This window comes from Nicotiana tabacum, chromosome 10, assembly GCF_000715075.1.
Source record: "Nicotiana tabacum cultivar K326 chromosome 10, ASM71507v2, whole genome shotgun sequence".
Lineage (NCBI taxonomy): Eukaryota > Viridiplantae > Streptophyta > Magnoliopsida > Solanales > Solanaceae > Nicotiana > Nicotiana tabacum.
Genome location: NC_134089.1, coordinates 139,637,700 through 139,652,773, shown reverse-complemented (window position 1 = coordinate 139,652,773; position 15,074 = coordinate 139,637,700).

Below are 15,074 nucleotides of genomic sequence, written 5' to 3'. Positions count from 1 at the left end.
CTCACAAAGGTTAGATACAAAAGACAACCCTTCCCAACTATACGCTGGGCTTTTAAGAATGAGATCACTCTATTGGGATCATAATCAGTCACATCTTGCCACAAAATCTGTGGCACATTCGGTATAGCCAATGTGACTGTCTTATCATGACATTCCAGAATAGCACGACACGGAGATAGCCAATCCATGCCCAAAATGACATTGAAATCCACCATACACAATAATAAAAGATCCACACTGGTCTCCAGACCCCCAATAGTCACCACACACGACTGGTACACACGGTCTACAATAACAGTATCACCCACCATAGTAGATACACGAAGAAATGAAATAAGAGACTCATGGGGTGTATCTAAATAATGAACAAAGTATGATGACACACAAGAATAAGTGGAACTGGGATTAAATAATACAGAGGCATCTTTGTGGCAATTTGAGCCAATACCTGTAATAACAGCATCAGAAGCAATAGCATCGGGTCTAGCTAGGAGTGCATAGAAATGGGCCTGACCGCCACTTGATCGACCTCCCCCTCTAGGGCGACCCTTACTTGACTAACCTCCACCCCTAGCTGGCTGGGTTGGTGGTGGGGAACTAACTGGCACTAAAGCCGATGACTGACCCCTCTGCCGAGATGAACTCGCAAGACGACGAGGGTACTGCCTCCACATATGACCCATATCACCACACTCATAACAACTCTCAAGTGCTGGAGAAGGGGACTGAAGGGAACCCCTCGCACCGGAGTGACTAGTAGATGCACCTGGCATAGAAGAGCCCTGAACTGATGGAGCACGGGACGATCTCTATGTTGGAAGGGCACTAAGTGATAACTGGCCCTGATGAGAACTATGAGAACTATGACCCGATGACGCCCTATGATAACTTGGGCGAGCTGGCTAAGCATGCCTGAATGGACGGCCTCTGCCATGCTAAAATTTATCGCTCAAAGGAGTACCACTGAAACTACCAGATCCTCGAGGCCTCTTGGCCTCCCTCTACTCGTGCTCCTGGCAATGAATAGACTCAATCTCCCGAGCAATGTCTACAACCTCCTCAAAGGTAGCACCAATCACCCTCTCCCTAGTCATGAGAATACAAAGCTGATAAGTGAGGTCATCGACAAACCTCATAATCCTCTCTCTATCAGTCGGAACCAACCAAATAGCATGACGAGCTAACTCGAAGAACCTCATCTCATACTGCGTCACAGTCATCTCTCCCTTACATAATCACTCAAACTCCCTACGCAGCTCCTCTCTATGGGACTGCAGCACATACTTCTCCAGAAAGAGAACGGAGAATTGCTACTAGGTAAGGGGTTCTACACCAATAGGCCTACGCCTCTCAAAATCCTTCCACCAAGTGAAGGCAGCTCCAAAAAACTAATAACTAATGACAAGTGACCCCACTGGTCTACAGAATACCCGTTGTACGAAGAATCCTCTAACATTTATCTAAGAAGCCCTGGGCATCCTCGACCTCTGCACCACTGAAGGTCAGAGGCTGAAGTCTACCAAACCTCTCCAACCTATGTTGCTCGTCCTCTAGTATGGCAAGAACTAAATAGTCCTGAGCAGCTGCAACTGGCTAGGCTAGATGTGCCCTCGGTGTCTGAAGTCCCTGCATGACCTGCTCAAGTGTGCGAGCGGTGGGTGTCTGATTGCCTCCCTCGGCCTGAGAAGTAGCTGCTGCTGTAGTGGCTGAAACCGTCTGAGCTAGGCCAGTGCAAATTGATAGAATCTGAGCAAAGGCCTTCTAAAGAGCCGGAATCACAATGGGCACAGTTGGTGCCTGAGCTGATGCTACTGGAGCATCCACAGCTGGGACCTGATCCTGAACTGGGGTGGCTGGTGGATCTGCAGGTGCTGCCCTAGCTACTGTGCGGGCAACACCTCTTCCCCTACCGCGTCCTCGGCCTCTAGTGGCTACCGCTAGTGGTACTGGTGGTCGTCCATCCTGACCAGTAGCGCGTGTCCTCACTATCTTTGAGAGAATAGAATAAAAGAAGTTTAGTACTCGGATCAACAAATTCGCACGACAAGAAATTCAAGAATATGAAGTTTTTCCTAAAGGTTCTGCAGCCTCTCGAGGATAAATACAGATGTCTCTGTACCGATCCACAAGACTCTACTAAACCCGCTCATGACTCATGAGACCCATGTAACCTAGCCTCTGATACCAACTTGTCACGACCCTAAACACGAACCTGGTCGTGATGGAATCTCTCATGAAGACAAGGTTAGCCGACACTTCCCATTTCGGTATTTAACAGTTAAACAGTAAGAAATAGTCTAAGCATGATAAAATAATCCAAAGTTTAAGCAGATAACAGCATAATTTGCGGAATACAACCCAACACAGCCCCTATACCGGGGTGTCACTAGTCATGAGCATCTACCAATCCTAATACAAGTCCGATACTGCGGACGCCAAGCAGCTACCTCGTGGAATCCGAAATCTGTCTGGAGCTCTCAACTCGCACTAGCATGATCCGCAATGCCTGAATTTGCACATGGGGTGCAAGGAGTTAAGTGAGTACTCCAACTCAATGAGTAATAACCATAAATAAAGACTAAAAGCAGAAAATCATGTAAAACACATTTGCAGACTATAATGAAGCAGTAAAATTAGTAAAAGATATGGGAAAGTCATTTAGTGCAATTAAACTTTATGAAAATCTTTTTTAACATTAAATAGGTAAAAGACAGGCAATTAAGAAAATAAACACATAAAGTTCGCCCCTCGAGCACAATATCAACAAATCCTCCCCTCGGGCAATATCTCGAAAGAATACCAGCCCCTCGGGCTATATCTCACATCACCATGGGTACTCGCGCTCATTGTGGGTGTGCAGACTCCTGGAGGGGCCCCTTACAGTCCAAGTGCAATATCAAGCCATTTCGTGGCATCATCACTAGTCTCTCGGCCTCACATCAATCAAGCCACCTCGTGGCGTACATGCCTCAAGTCATCGGCCTCATAATCAATATCAAATGTTTCCTCACAACATAGGACCTCATCCTTACTTAGTCAAAATTCTCACAAGCCACTCGGGCAATAGTAAAACATGATTCTCAGCCCAAAATATCAATTAAAAGATCATTTAAGTGTTAAAGTAGAGTAAACATGGCTGAGTACGAAAACAATGAAATATAACATGACTGAGTTCAAGTATAAAGTCAAAATAGTGAGGAAATATCAATAAAAGTCCCCGAAGGGTTCAAATAGTTGTCACGAAGCCCAAATATGACATTCAGCCAAAATAATGATGATAGCAAATAGATTTCAGTCAAACACGCGGTAAAATAGTCATTCGGAATGAACTAAGACACAATCCCCAACAGTGCACCACCCCACGCTCGCCATCAATCATGTGCGTCACCTCAATATAGCACAACGATGTGCAATCCGGGGTTTCATACCCTCAGGACATCATTTACAATCATTACTCACCTAAATCAGGTCAAATCTCTAGCCTATGACGCCTTTGCCCCTCGAATAGGCCTCCACTCGCGTCAAATCTATCCAAAATCAGAATCACGATGTCAAAATATGCTATGGGAACGAAGCTCAAGCGAAAATAATCAATTTACAACATAAATCCCGAAATTACCAAAACCTGACCCCAGGCCCATGTCTCGGAATTTGATAATTTTTACATCAATAGATTCCTTATCTCCCCAAACAAACCTAAAGTTCTGAAATCCGACCTCAAATGGTCCTTCAAATCCTCAATCAAATGTCTAAGTTTCCAAGCCCTAGCTTCCCCAAACTTTGATCCTTAAATTCCATAAATTACAAGCCTAATCCATGAAATAATACCATAGAAATGAGTTTTAGGTCCAAAATCTTTACCTCAATAAAGTTCCCTTGAAATCCCTCTTCAAAATCATCCAAAAAGCTCCAAAGTCGAGTCAAAAATGGTGGAATGGCTCAAAAATCGCGAAGGAAGCAATTTATACTTTTTGGCCCAGGTATTTTCACACATGCGGCCACTTTACCGCTTCTACGGTAATGCATTTGTGGTCCTTGATCCGCTTCTACGAAAATCACTTAAACTGCCCAAACCGCATCTGCGATGAAATATCCGCACCTGTGCCATCGCAGGTGCGGCCACTAGACCTCTTCTGTAGTTCTTGACAACTTTCCAGCTTCCGCTTCTGCGACCCTTCTCCCACATATGCAGCGTCGCACCTGCGGTCCCCAATCCGCAGGTGCGGAAATACCAGAAGCAGCATAAATCTGCAATTTCACAAAGTCTCAAACTTCTTCGTCAACCATCCGAAATCACCCTGAGGCCCTCGGGACCTCAACCAAAAGCACCAACATATCCCAAAACCTTATTCAAACTTGTATCAATCTTCAAAACACCTCAAACAACATCAAATCAACCAAAAACACGTCAGATTCAAGTCTAAGTTCCCAAAATCTTTCGAATTCCGCTTTTGATCAATAAACCAATCAAACCACATCCAAATGACCTGAAATTTGGCACACACATCCCCAATGACACAGCGGAACTACTGCAACTCTCAGAATTCCATTTTGACCCCTATTTCAAAATCTCACCTACCAATCGGAAATCGTCAAAATCTCAACTTCACCAATTCAAGCCTAAATCTACTCCGAACCTCCAAAACTCATTCCGATCATGCTCCTTGTCACACCTCCTTTTTACGCACCCGCGAGGGCGCAAGGGAGTTTTTTCCAATTAAAGGACAATCGAAACGGGATGGGTTTATTTATTTCAGAGTCGCCACTTGGGAGATTTAGGGTCTCCCAAGTCACCAATTTTAATCCCGAATCGAGGAAAAGAATGACTCTATATTAGAGTCTGCGTACCAGAAATCCGGATAAGGAATTCTGTTAACCCGGGAGAAGGTGTTAGGCATTCCCGAGTTCCGTGGTTCTAGCACGGTCGCTCAACTGTTATATTCGGCTTGATTATCTGATTTTTATACAAATTGAACATATGTGCAAATTTTAACTTTTAACAGCTTTTGTCGTTATTATTATTTTACAAGAATTGCAACGTCGTGAAAACATATCTCTAACCACGTTACATCAATGCACCCGTGGCTATCGATATATCTCGACTCGGTTGAGATTTGGATTTGGGTCACATAAATGTGCACCCGATTTAAGGAAAATAAATTATTAGAGGCGCGCCTAAAGCAACTAGCGTCTAGTTATTTTGAGAAAGGTCGTAAAAATTCGTTAAACGGCACATCCCGAATTCTAAATACTTTGATATATACATACATTAGAGGGCCCCGCAACTTTTATACATTTTTGTTTGTCGAGGCTCGTCTCATTCTTGTTTTTTTTAAAAGGAATTTGCGACGTCATGGACATGCATCTCGAACCACGTCACAATCAATGTACCCGTGATTAGAAACACATCTCGAATCCGTCGGGATTTGGATTTGGTTCACATAAATGCGCACCCGAATTTAAGAAGGTAAAATTATTAAATACGCGCTTAAAGAGGCTATCGCGTTATTATTTCGGGAGGGTCGTGAGATTTGCTAAACGACCCACCTTAGGGACTGAATGCTTCAATATATACATTTAACGAGGGCCCCGCAATTTGTGCGTTTTTCTTTATTTTTGTCGAGGATCATCTCGTCCTTATTTTAAAAGGATATCCTATAGCAACTACGTTTCTTTGTCGCGTTTGTCTCTACTAATTAAAAACAGTAGATAGCCCTAGTTAATTACATGCTTGCAAGTTATCTATAACAGAATTCCGAGTGCTTGGGAAAAATCAGAAGTACGGCCACGTACACAGTCAGCCGAGCAAATATTAAGGGCCCAAATCCAGCTCATGCATGATGGGCCGAACCTGGGCTCGACCTTCATGAGGTTGAGATTGCAAGCTTTGTGTTCTTTGTTCTAAAGCATAGTTTACCAGTTAGATGAGGCAATTTATCGGAAGAGAAAGAACTTAACTAGTAGTGTACAGTTTTCATGCTTGGCATACATTAAAGAATTATACTACACAATTAAACTAAATCCAAGATACAACCTACTGCATTGGGAATACCTTTATCTAACAGCATACATATACAACTATCATTCAATCCCCTACATTGACATCAGCTAGGCTTGTAAGCTACCTTCAGTATCCCAAACAAAAATGTGAGCTATTAGACACTACATGACATTTAACACAACAGTCCATGTATATAAAAAACATCTGCAGATCTTCTCTTTTACACTCATTGCTCAAACTTTCGAGTTACATTGGTAGTGTAATTGTGTACCTGGTAAGGAAAGCAAAGGAAGAAAGGAATGATCAATTGAGTGGTATGCAACAAACACATCAACAGCAGATACACAGCAACAACAACCAGCCAACAATGATGAAGCTCACGAGCAGTCGATCAACAAACAAACAATTCCAGAACCAAAGTAATGAACCAACAGAAATAACAGAGTATTCAATGCAGCAACACCAGCAGTTCAACAATCAAAAGCAACTCAATCAGGGCAAACAACAGAACTTGGCCAAGACAACTTGACCAATGTGAGCTCTTATGTAGTTTACAGACAATGTTTGGTTACAATATCCTCTGAATTTTTATGTTTTTTTTCTTTCAGTATTTTCCAGCCAAAAAAAAAACCCTTCTTTCAAAAAGAATCCCCCTTCTTATAGCCTAACCTCACCACTTTACAGTCTGCTGGACAACTCAGAATTCCCCCCTCTGTTGTTTTTCCACTCAGTTATTTTAAATAACAAAACTCCCATCAGATCCCTGACAGTCCCTCTCTATTTTGTTGTTAAAGTGTCCTAATCTCTTATTTATTTAGCCAAAGCATGGGCAGCAGGAATTAATCTGACAGCACATGCTGTCTAATTATTTTAATTCCTTAAAGCTAACCATACACATGCTGCCCACAGTCTAAGACAAGAGAACATGTTATCCAATTAAGATCAAAGTCTGAACTGCCATTATAACCTACCCCCTAGATGTTCTTTAATTCAAATTGAACAAAACCAATAGGCAATACAATTCAGTTCCTAATGGGATTCAAATACGATCACAGCAGAAATAAACAACACGAATCAAGTTGTTACCATTAATGACTGAAACTAATTGACGACATACATCGACTCGACTATATTAATCACAACATACACAATCAAAGCCAAGGATTAGAATCAAACAGTATCAGCAAGGGGTCAGATTGCACATGTCAATACAGAGGTTAACTTGGGGATTGATTACTCAAACAGTTTCAATTCAGTAAGTTATGCAGTTCACATACACACGCATTATCAGTGAATGAGGAAACATTTGATCAAATAACAGAGGTCCAGGCAAGGTGTGAGAAAACAGTTGGTAAAATTCAAAACACAATTTGAACAAGATGTTTGGCCATACGAATAGACCTTTAACACACACACGAACTGGAATGAAGAAGAGAAGACAAACTTACCTTAAAATCTTTGAAAGAAAAGATCAGGAAAATCAACTTGTGTTTGAACAGACCCCTTCTCAAAGTTTAACGGACTTTAATCGAAGTGTTTCTCAAATGAGAAACCCTTCGATTGAGGTCCATTAGACCATAAACTCTTGGTTTAAACAGGCACGGAACAGGCACGGAACAGGCACGAGGAACCCTTAATCGAAGTGTTTTGAGAAACACTTCGATTAAGGTCCATTAGACCATAAACTCTTGGTTTAAACAGGCACGGAACAGGCACGAAGAACCCTAGGGTTCGAAACAGCAGATCTGGGATTCGTGTTTCCCTGGTCAAATTCGGACCAAACCAAACATGGTTTGGTCACGAGGGAGGTTCGGGACTGTCTAGTGTGAAGATGGTGAGGTTTGGTGTAGGTCAGAGTTCGACTCGAATCTTCAAATGAAGATTCGAGACGAAGGAAGGTGATTCGAGGCAAATGGATAGCAGATCCATGTTCAGGACAGTGAGGTGGTCCTAGGGTGTTCAGGAGGTGGTCACCGGCGTTCATGCCGCCGGGTTCTGGTGAAAGGGAAACTAGGGCGGCTGCTATGGTTTGGGGGGTTTCAGTGTTTGGTGAAGACGATGAGTGAAGGGGGGGTTCGGATAGGGGGCGTGGGGTGTGAGGGAAGGCTTATATACGGAGTAGAGGATTGGATCTGAGCCGTTAGATCAGATGATCTCAACGGCTTGGATCTGATGGTGAGGGGTGAGACGAGGTCGTTTGGCATTAAAACGGGGTCGTTTGGATTTAATTGAGGGGTTGGGTTGGACCGGCTAAACAGGTCGGGTTATGGGTGCGGATGTGGACCGTTGGATGGGTGTGGTTGAACGGCTCAGATCAGACGCTTGATGCGGCGTCGTTTCGGGAGGTGCCTGGGCAGGTCATGTTTGGGCTGGACTTGTGTCCTTGGACGTGGCTGATGGGCTGAACTTGGGCCTCAATTCAAAAATAGGCCCAAGTCCGACTTGCTACACCATTTGAATTCTTTTTCTTTTGTTTTTCCAATTTTAAAAATACAACTAAATTAAAATGAACTTGCCACATCCAACTAATCAATACTTGACACAATCATTTGCACACATACTAAAAAAAAATCTAAATGGTTAAATCACAACCTGAAATAAAAAATGCACACATATGTTTTGTGAATTTTCTTTCTTTTTAATGACCGAATTATGGTTTTAATTATCCTGACATACATGCTTTGTATTTTGATCGGTAAGATTAAATGCAAAATGGACAGACCCACAAATGACTAGCAGTACATGTCATGAAAAATTGAAAATTTGTACAGCGAGGTCACTGGTCACTATTTTTGTTTTCTTTTGGAGTGATTGTCCGTGAAGCAAAAATCACGTGCTTACAGCTGCCCCTCTTTGCACGAAGACATGAAGGGTTTTCGCGCAAAGATAAAGCGAGCGATTTTTGCCCGTCCGAATACTCCGTGTGAAGCATTTTTTTGAAAAGGGTTTTGACCGAACCTTTGCTTCAGAGGTTTCCTACATATCCTGGGCTAAACAGGAATCAGGTCAATGTAGTTCGGGAAATTTTGGTAGCTGGGACTACCGTGTGACTGTAGTGTTCGCTGCTGTTGTGCGCTGTTGCATGCTGCTGTAGGATGCTACCGCTCAACCGATCTCCTTGTTACATTGTTCTGAAAGGAAAAACAAGAAGCTAAGCTAGACTATGGGTCATGAGGTCTCATCTATCTTCAACTTGTTCTTGTTGCCTTGCTTTCCTGTCGGCTAACGCTTTCATCCGATGCCTTTATTTTGTGAACTTGGGGGATGATACTGGTCCTTCGCCTTTTCTGAATGCCAGTTTTCACCACTTCTCTTGATCTGCTGGGGAACATGGCCCTCTTCTTTAAGCCTTTCAATGGTTTCTTCAGTGGTATTTTCTTCATCAAAATTGTTATGTTGGGCATGCTATTACGTTCCCAAACTGCTACTTTTGAGACGCGTTCCTTCTTCCTTTTGAATCGCGCGCTTGCCTTTGCAGCCTTCTGCTTCTTGGCGCTGGGGATTTTATCGTTTCCTGCTTGGGGATCTCTGTTGTAACCTTCCGCCTTCAGGTGGGGTTACTGATTCCAAAATCTAGAGCTAAAAAGTATTCCTGCATTTTACTGGTGGGCGACCTAGAACTTAAACGTATTCCCGCATTTTACTGGTGGGCGACCTAGAACTTAAACGTATTCCCGCATTTTACTGGTGGGCGACCTAGAACTTAAAAGTATTCCCGCATTTTACTGGTGGGCGACCTAGAACTTAAACGTATTCCCGCATTTTACTGGTGGGCGACCTAGAACTTAAAAGTATACCCGCATTTTACTGGTGGGCGACCTAGAACTTAAAAGTATTCCCGCATTTTACTGGTGGGCGACCTAGAACTTAAAATGTATTCCCGCATTTTACTGGTGGGCGACCTAGAACTTAAAAGTATTCCCGCATTTTACTGGTGGGCGACCTAGAACTTAAAAGTATTCCCGCATTTTACTGGTGGGCGACCTAGAACTTAAAAGTATTCCCGCATTTTACTGGTGGGCGACCTAGAACTTAAAAGTATTCCCGCATTTTACTGGTGGGCGACCTAGAACTTAAAAGTATTCCCGCATTTTACTGGTGGGCGACCTAGAACTTAAATGTATTCCCGCATTTTACTGGTGGGCGACCTAGAACTTAAATGTATTCCCGCATTATACTGGTGGGCGACCTAGAACTGAAATGTATTCCCGAATTTTACTGGTGGGCGACCTAGAACTTAAAAGTATTCCCGCATTTTACTGGTGGGCGACCTAGAACTTAAATGTATTCCCGCATTTTACTGGTGGGCGACCTAGAACTTAAATGTATTCCCGCATTATACTGGTGGGCGACCTAGAACTGAAATGTATTCCCGAATTTTACTGGTGGGCGACCTAGAACTTAAAAGTATTCCCACATTTTACTGGTGGGCGACCTAGAACTTAAAAGTATTCCCGCATTTTACTGGTGGGCGACCTAGAACTGAAATGTATTCCCGCATTTTACTGGTGGGCGACCTAGAACTTAAAAGTATTCCCGCATTTTACTGGTAGGCGACCTAGAACTTAAAAGTATTCCCGCATTTTACTGGTGGGCGACCTAGAACTTAAAAGTATTCCCGCATTTTACTGGTGGGCGACCTAGAACTTAAATATATTCCCGCATTTTACTGGTGGGCGACCTAGAACTTAAATGTATTCCCGCATTATACTGGTGGGCGACCTAGAACTTAAAATGTATTCCCGCATTTTACTGGTGGGCGACCTAGAACTTAAAAGTATTCCCGCATTTTACTGGTGGGCGACCTAGAACTTAAAAGTATTCCCGCATTTTACTGGTGGGCGACCTAGAACTTAAAAGTATTCCCGCATTTTACTGGTGGGCGACCTAGAACTTAAAAGTATTCCCGCATTTTACTGGTGGGCGACCTAGAACTTAAAAGTATTCCCGCATTTTACTGGTGGGCGACCTAGAACTTAAATGTATTCCCGCATTTTACTGGTGGGCGACCTAGAACTTAAATGTATTCCCGCATTATACTGGTGGGCGACCTAGAACTGAAATGTATTCCCGAATTTTACTGGTGGGCGACCTAGAACTTAAAAGTATTCCCACATTTTACTGGTGGGCAACCTAGAACTTAAATGTATTCCCGCATTTTACTGGTGGGCGACCTAGAACTGAAATGTATTCCCGCATTTTACTGGTGGGCGACCTAGAACTAAAAAGTATTCCCGCATTTTACTGGTAGGCGACCTAGAACTTAAAAGTATTCCCGCATTTTACTGGTGGGCGACCTAGAACTTAAAAGTATTCCCGCATTTTACTGGTGGGCGACCTAGAACTTAAATATATTCCCGCATTTTACTGGTGGGCGACCTAGAACTGAAATGTATTCCCGAATTTTACTGGTGGGCGACCTAGAACTTAAAAGTATTCCCACATTTTACTGGTGGGCGACCTAGAACTTAAAAGTATTCCCGCATTTTACTGGTGGGCGACCTAGAACTGAAATGTATTCTCGCATTTTACTGGTGGGCGACCTAGAACTTAAAAGTATTCCCGCATTTTACTGGTAGGCGACCTAGAACTTAAAAGTATTCCCGCATTTTACTGGTGGGCGACCTAGAACTTAAAAGTATTCCCGCATTTTACTGGTGGGCGACCTAGAACTTAAATATATTCCCGCATTTTACTGGTGGGCGACCTAGAACTTAAATGTATTCCCGCATTATACTGGTGGGCGACCTAGAACTGAAATGTATTCCCGCATTTTACTGGTGGGCGACCTAGAACTTAAAAGTATTCCCGTATTTTACTGGTGGGCGACCTAGAACTTAAAAGTATTCCCGCATTTTACTGGTGGACGACCTAGAACTGAAATGTATTCCCGTATTTTACTGGTGGGCGACCTAGAACTTAAATGTATTCCCGCATTTTACTGGTGGGCGACCTAGAACTTAAAAGTATTCCCGCATTTTACTGGTGGGCGACCTAGAACTTAAATGTATTCCCGCATTTTACTGGTGGGCGACCTAGAACTTAAAAGTATTCCCGCATTTTACTGGTGGGCGACCTAGAACTTAAATGTATTCCCGCATTATACTGGTGGGCGACCTAGAACTGAAATGTATTCCCGCATTTTACTGGTGGGCGACCTAGAACTTAAAAGTATTCCCGCATTTTACTGGTGGGCGATCTAGAACTTAAATGTATTCCCGCATTTTAATGGTGGGTGACCTAGAACTTAAAAGTATTCCCGCATTTTACTGGTGGGCGACCTAGAACTTAAAAGTATTCCCGCATTTTACTGGTGGGCGACCTAGAACTTAAATGTATTCCCGCATTTTACTGGTGGGCGACCTAGAACTGAAATGTATTCCTGCATTTTACTGGTGGGCGACCTAGAACTTAAAAGTATTCCCGCATTTTACTGGTGGGCGACCTAGAACTTAAAAGTATTCCCGCATTATACTGGTGGGCGACCTAGAACTTAAATGTATTCCCGCATTTTACTGGTAGACGACCTAGAACTGAAATGTATTCCTGCATTTTACTGGTGGGCGACCTAGAACTTAAACGTCTTCCCGCATTTTACTGGTGGGCAACCTAGAACTTAAAAGTATTCCCGCATTTTACTGGTGGGCGACCTAGAACTTAAACGTATTCTCGCATTTTACTGGTGGGCGACCTAGAACTTAAAATTATACCCGCATTTTACTGGTGGGCGACCTAGAACTTAAAAGTATTCCCGCATTTTACTGGTGGGCGACCTAGAACTTAAAAGTATTCCCGCATTTTACTGGTGGGCGACCTAGAACTTAAAAGTATTCCCGCATTTTACTGGTGGGCGACCTAGAACTTAAAAGTATTCCCGCATTTTACTGGTGGGCGACCTAGAACTTAAAAGTATTCCCGCATTTTACTGGTGGGCGACCTAGAACTTAAAAGTATTCCCGCATTTTACTGGTGGGCGACCTAGAACTTAAAAGTATTCCCGCATTTTACTGGTGGGCGACCTAGAACTTAAATGTATTCCCGCATTTTACTGGTGGGCGACCTAGAACTTAAATGTATTCCCGCATTATACTGGTGGGCGACCTAGAACTGAAATGTATTCCCGAATTTTACTGGTGGGCGACCTAGAACTTAAAAGTATTCCCACATTTTACTGGTGGGCAACCTAGAACTTAAATGTATTCCCGCATTTTACTGGTGGGCGACCTAGAACTGAAATGTATTCCCGCATTTTACTGGTGGGCGACCTAGAACTAAAAAGTATTCCCGCATTTTACTGGTAGGCGACCTAGAACTTAAAAGTATTCCCGCATTTTACTGGTGGGCGACCTAGAACTTAAAAGTATTCCCGCATTTTACTGGTGGGCGACCTAGAACTTAAATATATTCCCGCATTTTACTGGTGGGCGACCTAGAACTTAAATGTATTCCCGCATTATACTGGTGGGCGACCTAGAACTGAAATGTATTCCCGCATTTTACTGGTGGGCGACCTAGAACTTAAAAGTATTCCCGTATTTTACTGGTGGGCGACCTAGAACTTAAAAGTATTCCCGCATTTTACTGGTGGACGACCTAGAACTGAAATGTATTCCCGTATTTTACTGGTGGGCGACCTAGAACTTAAATGTATTCCCGCATTTTACTGGTGGGCGACCTAGAACTTAAAAGTATTCCCGCATTTTACTGGTGGGCGACCTAGAACTTAAATGTATTCCCGCATTATACTGGTGGGCGACCTAGAACTTAAAAGTATTCCCGCATTTTACTGGTGGGCGACCTAGAACTTAAAAGTATTCCCGCATTTTACTGGTGGGCGACCTAGAACTTAAATGTATTCCCGCATTTTACTGGTGGGCGACCTAGAACTTAAATGTATTCCCGCATTTTACTGGTGGGCGACCTAGAACTTAAAAGTATTCCCGCATTTTACTGGTGGGCGACCTAGAACTTAAATGTATTCCCGCATTATACTGGTGGGCGACCTAGAACTTAAAAGTATTCCCGCATTTTGCTGGTGGGCGACCTAGAACTTAAATGTATTCCCGCATTTTACTGGTGGGCGACCTAGAACTTAAATGTATTCCCGCATTTTACTGGTGGGCGACCTAGAACTTAAAAGTATTCCCGCATTTTACTGGTGGGCGACCTAGAACTGAAATGTATTCCCGCATTTTACTGGTGGGCGACCTAGAACTTAAAAGTATTCCCGCATTTTACTGGTGGGCGACCTAGAACTTAAATGTATTCCCGTATTATACTGGTGGGCGACCTAGAACTGAAATGTATTCCCGCACTTTACTGGTGGGCGACCTAGAACTTAAAAGTATTCCCGCATTTTACTGGTGGGCGACCTAGAACTTAAAAGTATTCCCGCATTTTACTGGTGGGCGACCTAGAACTTAAATGTATTCCCGCATTATACTGGTGGGCGACCTAGAACTTAAAAGTATTCCCGCATTTTACTAGTGGTCGACCTAGAACTTAAATGTATTCCCGCATTTTACTGGTGGGAGACCTAGAACTTAAATGTATTCCCGCATTTTACTGGTGGGCGACCTAGAACTTAAAAGTATTTCCGCATTTTACTGGTGGGCGACCTAGAACTTAAATGTATTCCCGCATTATACTGGTGGGCGACCTAGAACTTAAAAGTATTCCCGCATTTTACTGGTGGGCGACCTAGAACTTAAATGTATTCCCGCATTATACTGGTGGGCGACCTAGAACTGAAATGTATTCCCGCATTTTACTGGTGGGCGACCTAGAACTTAAAAGTATTCCCGCATTTTACTGGTGGGCGATCTAGAACTTAAAAGTATTCCCGCATTTTAATGGTGGGCGACCTAGAACTTAAATGTATTCCCGCATTATACTGGTGGGCGACCTAGAACTTAAAAGTATTCCCGCATTTTACTGGTGGGCGACCTAGAACTTAAAAGTATTCCCGCATTTTACTGGTGGGCGACCTAGAACTTAAAAGTATTCCCGCATTTTACTGGTGGGCGACCTAGAACTTAAATGTATTCCCGCATTTTACTGGTGGGCGACCTAG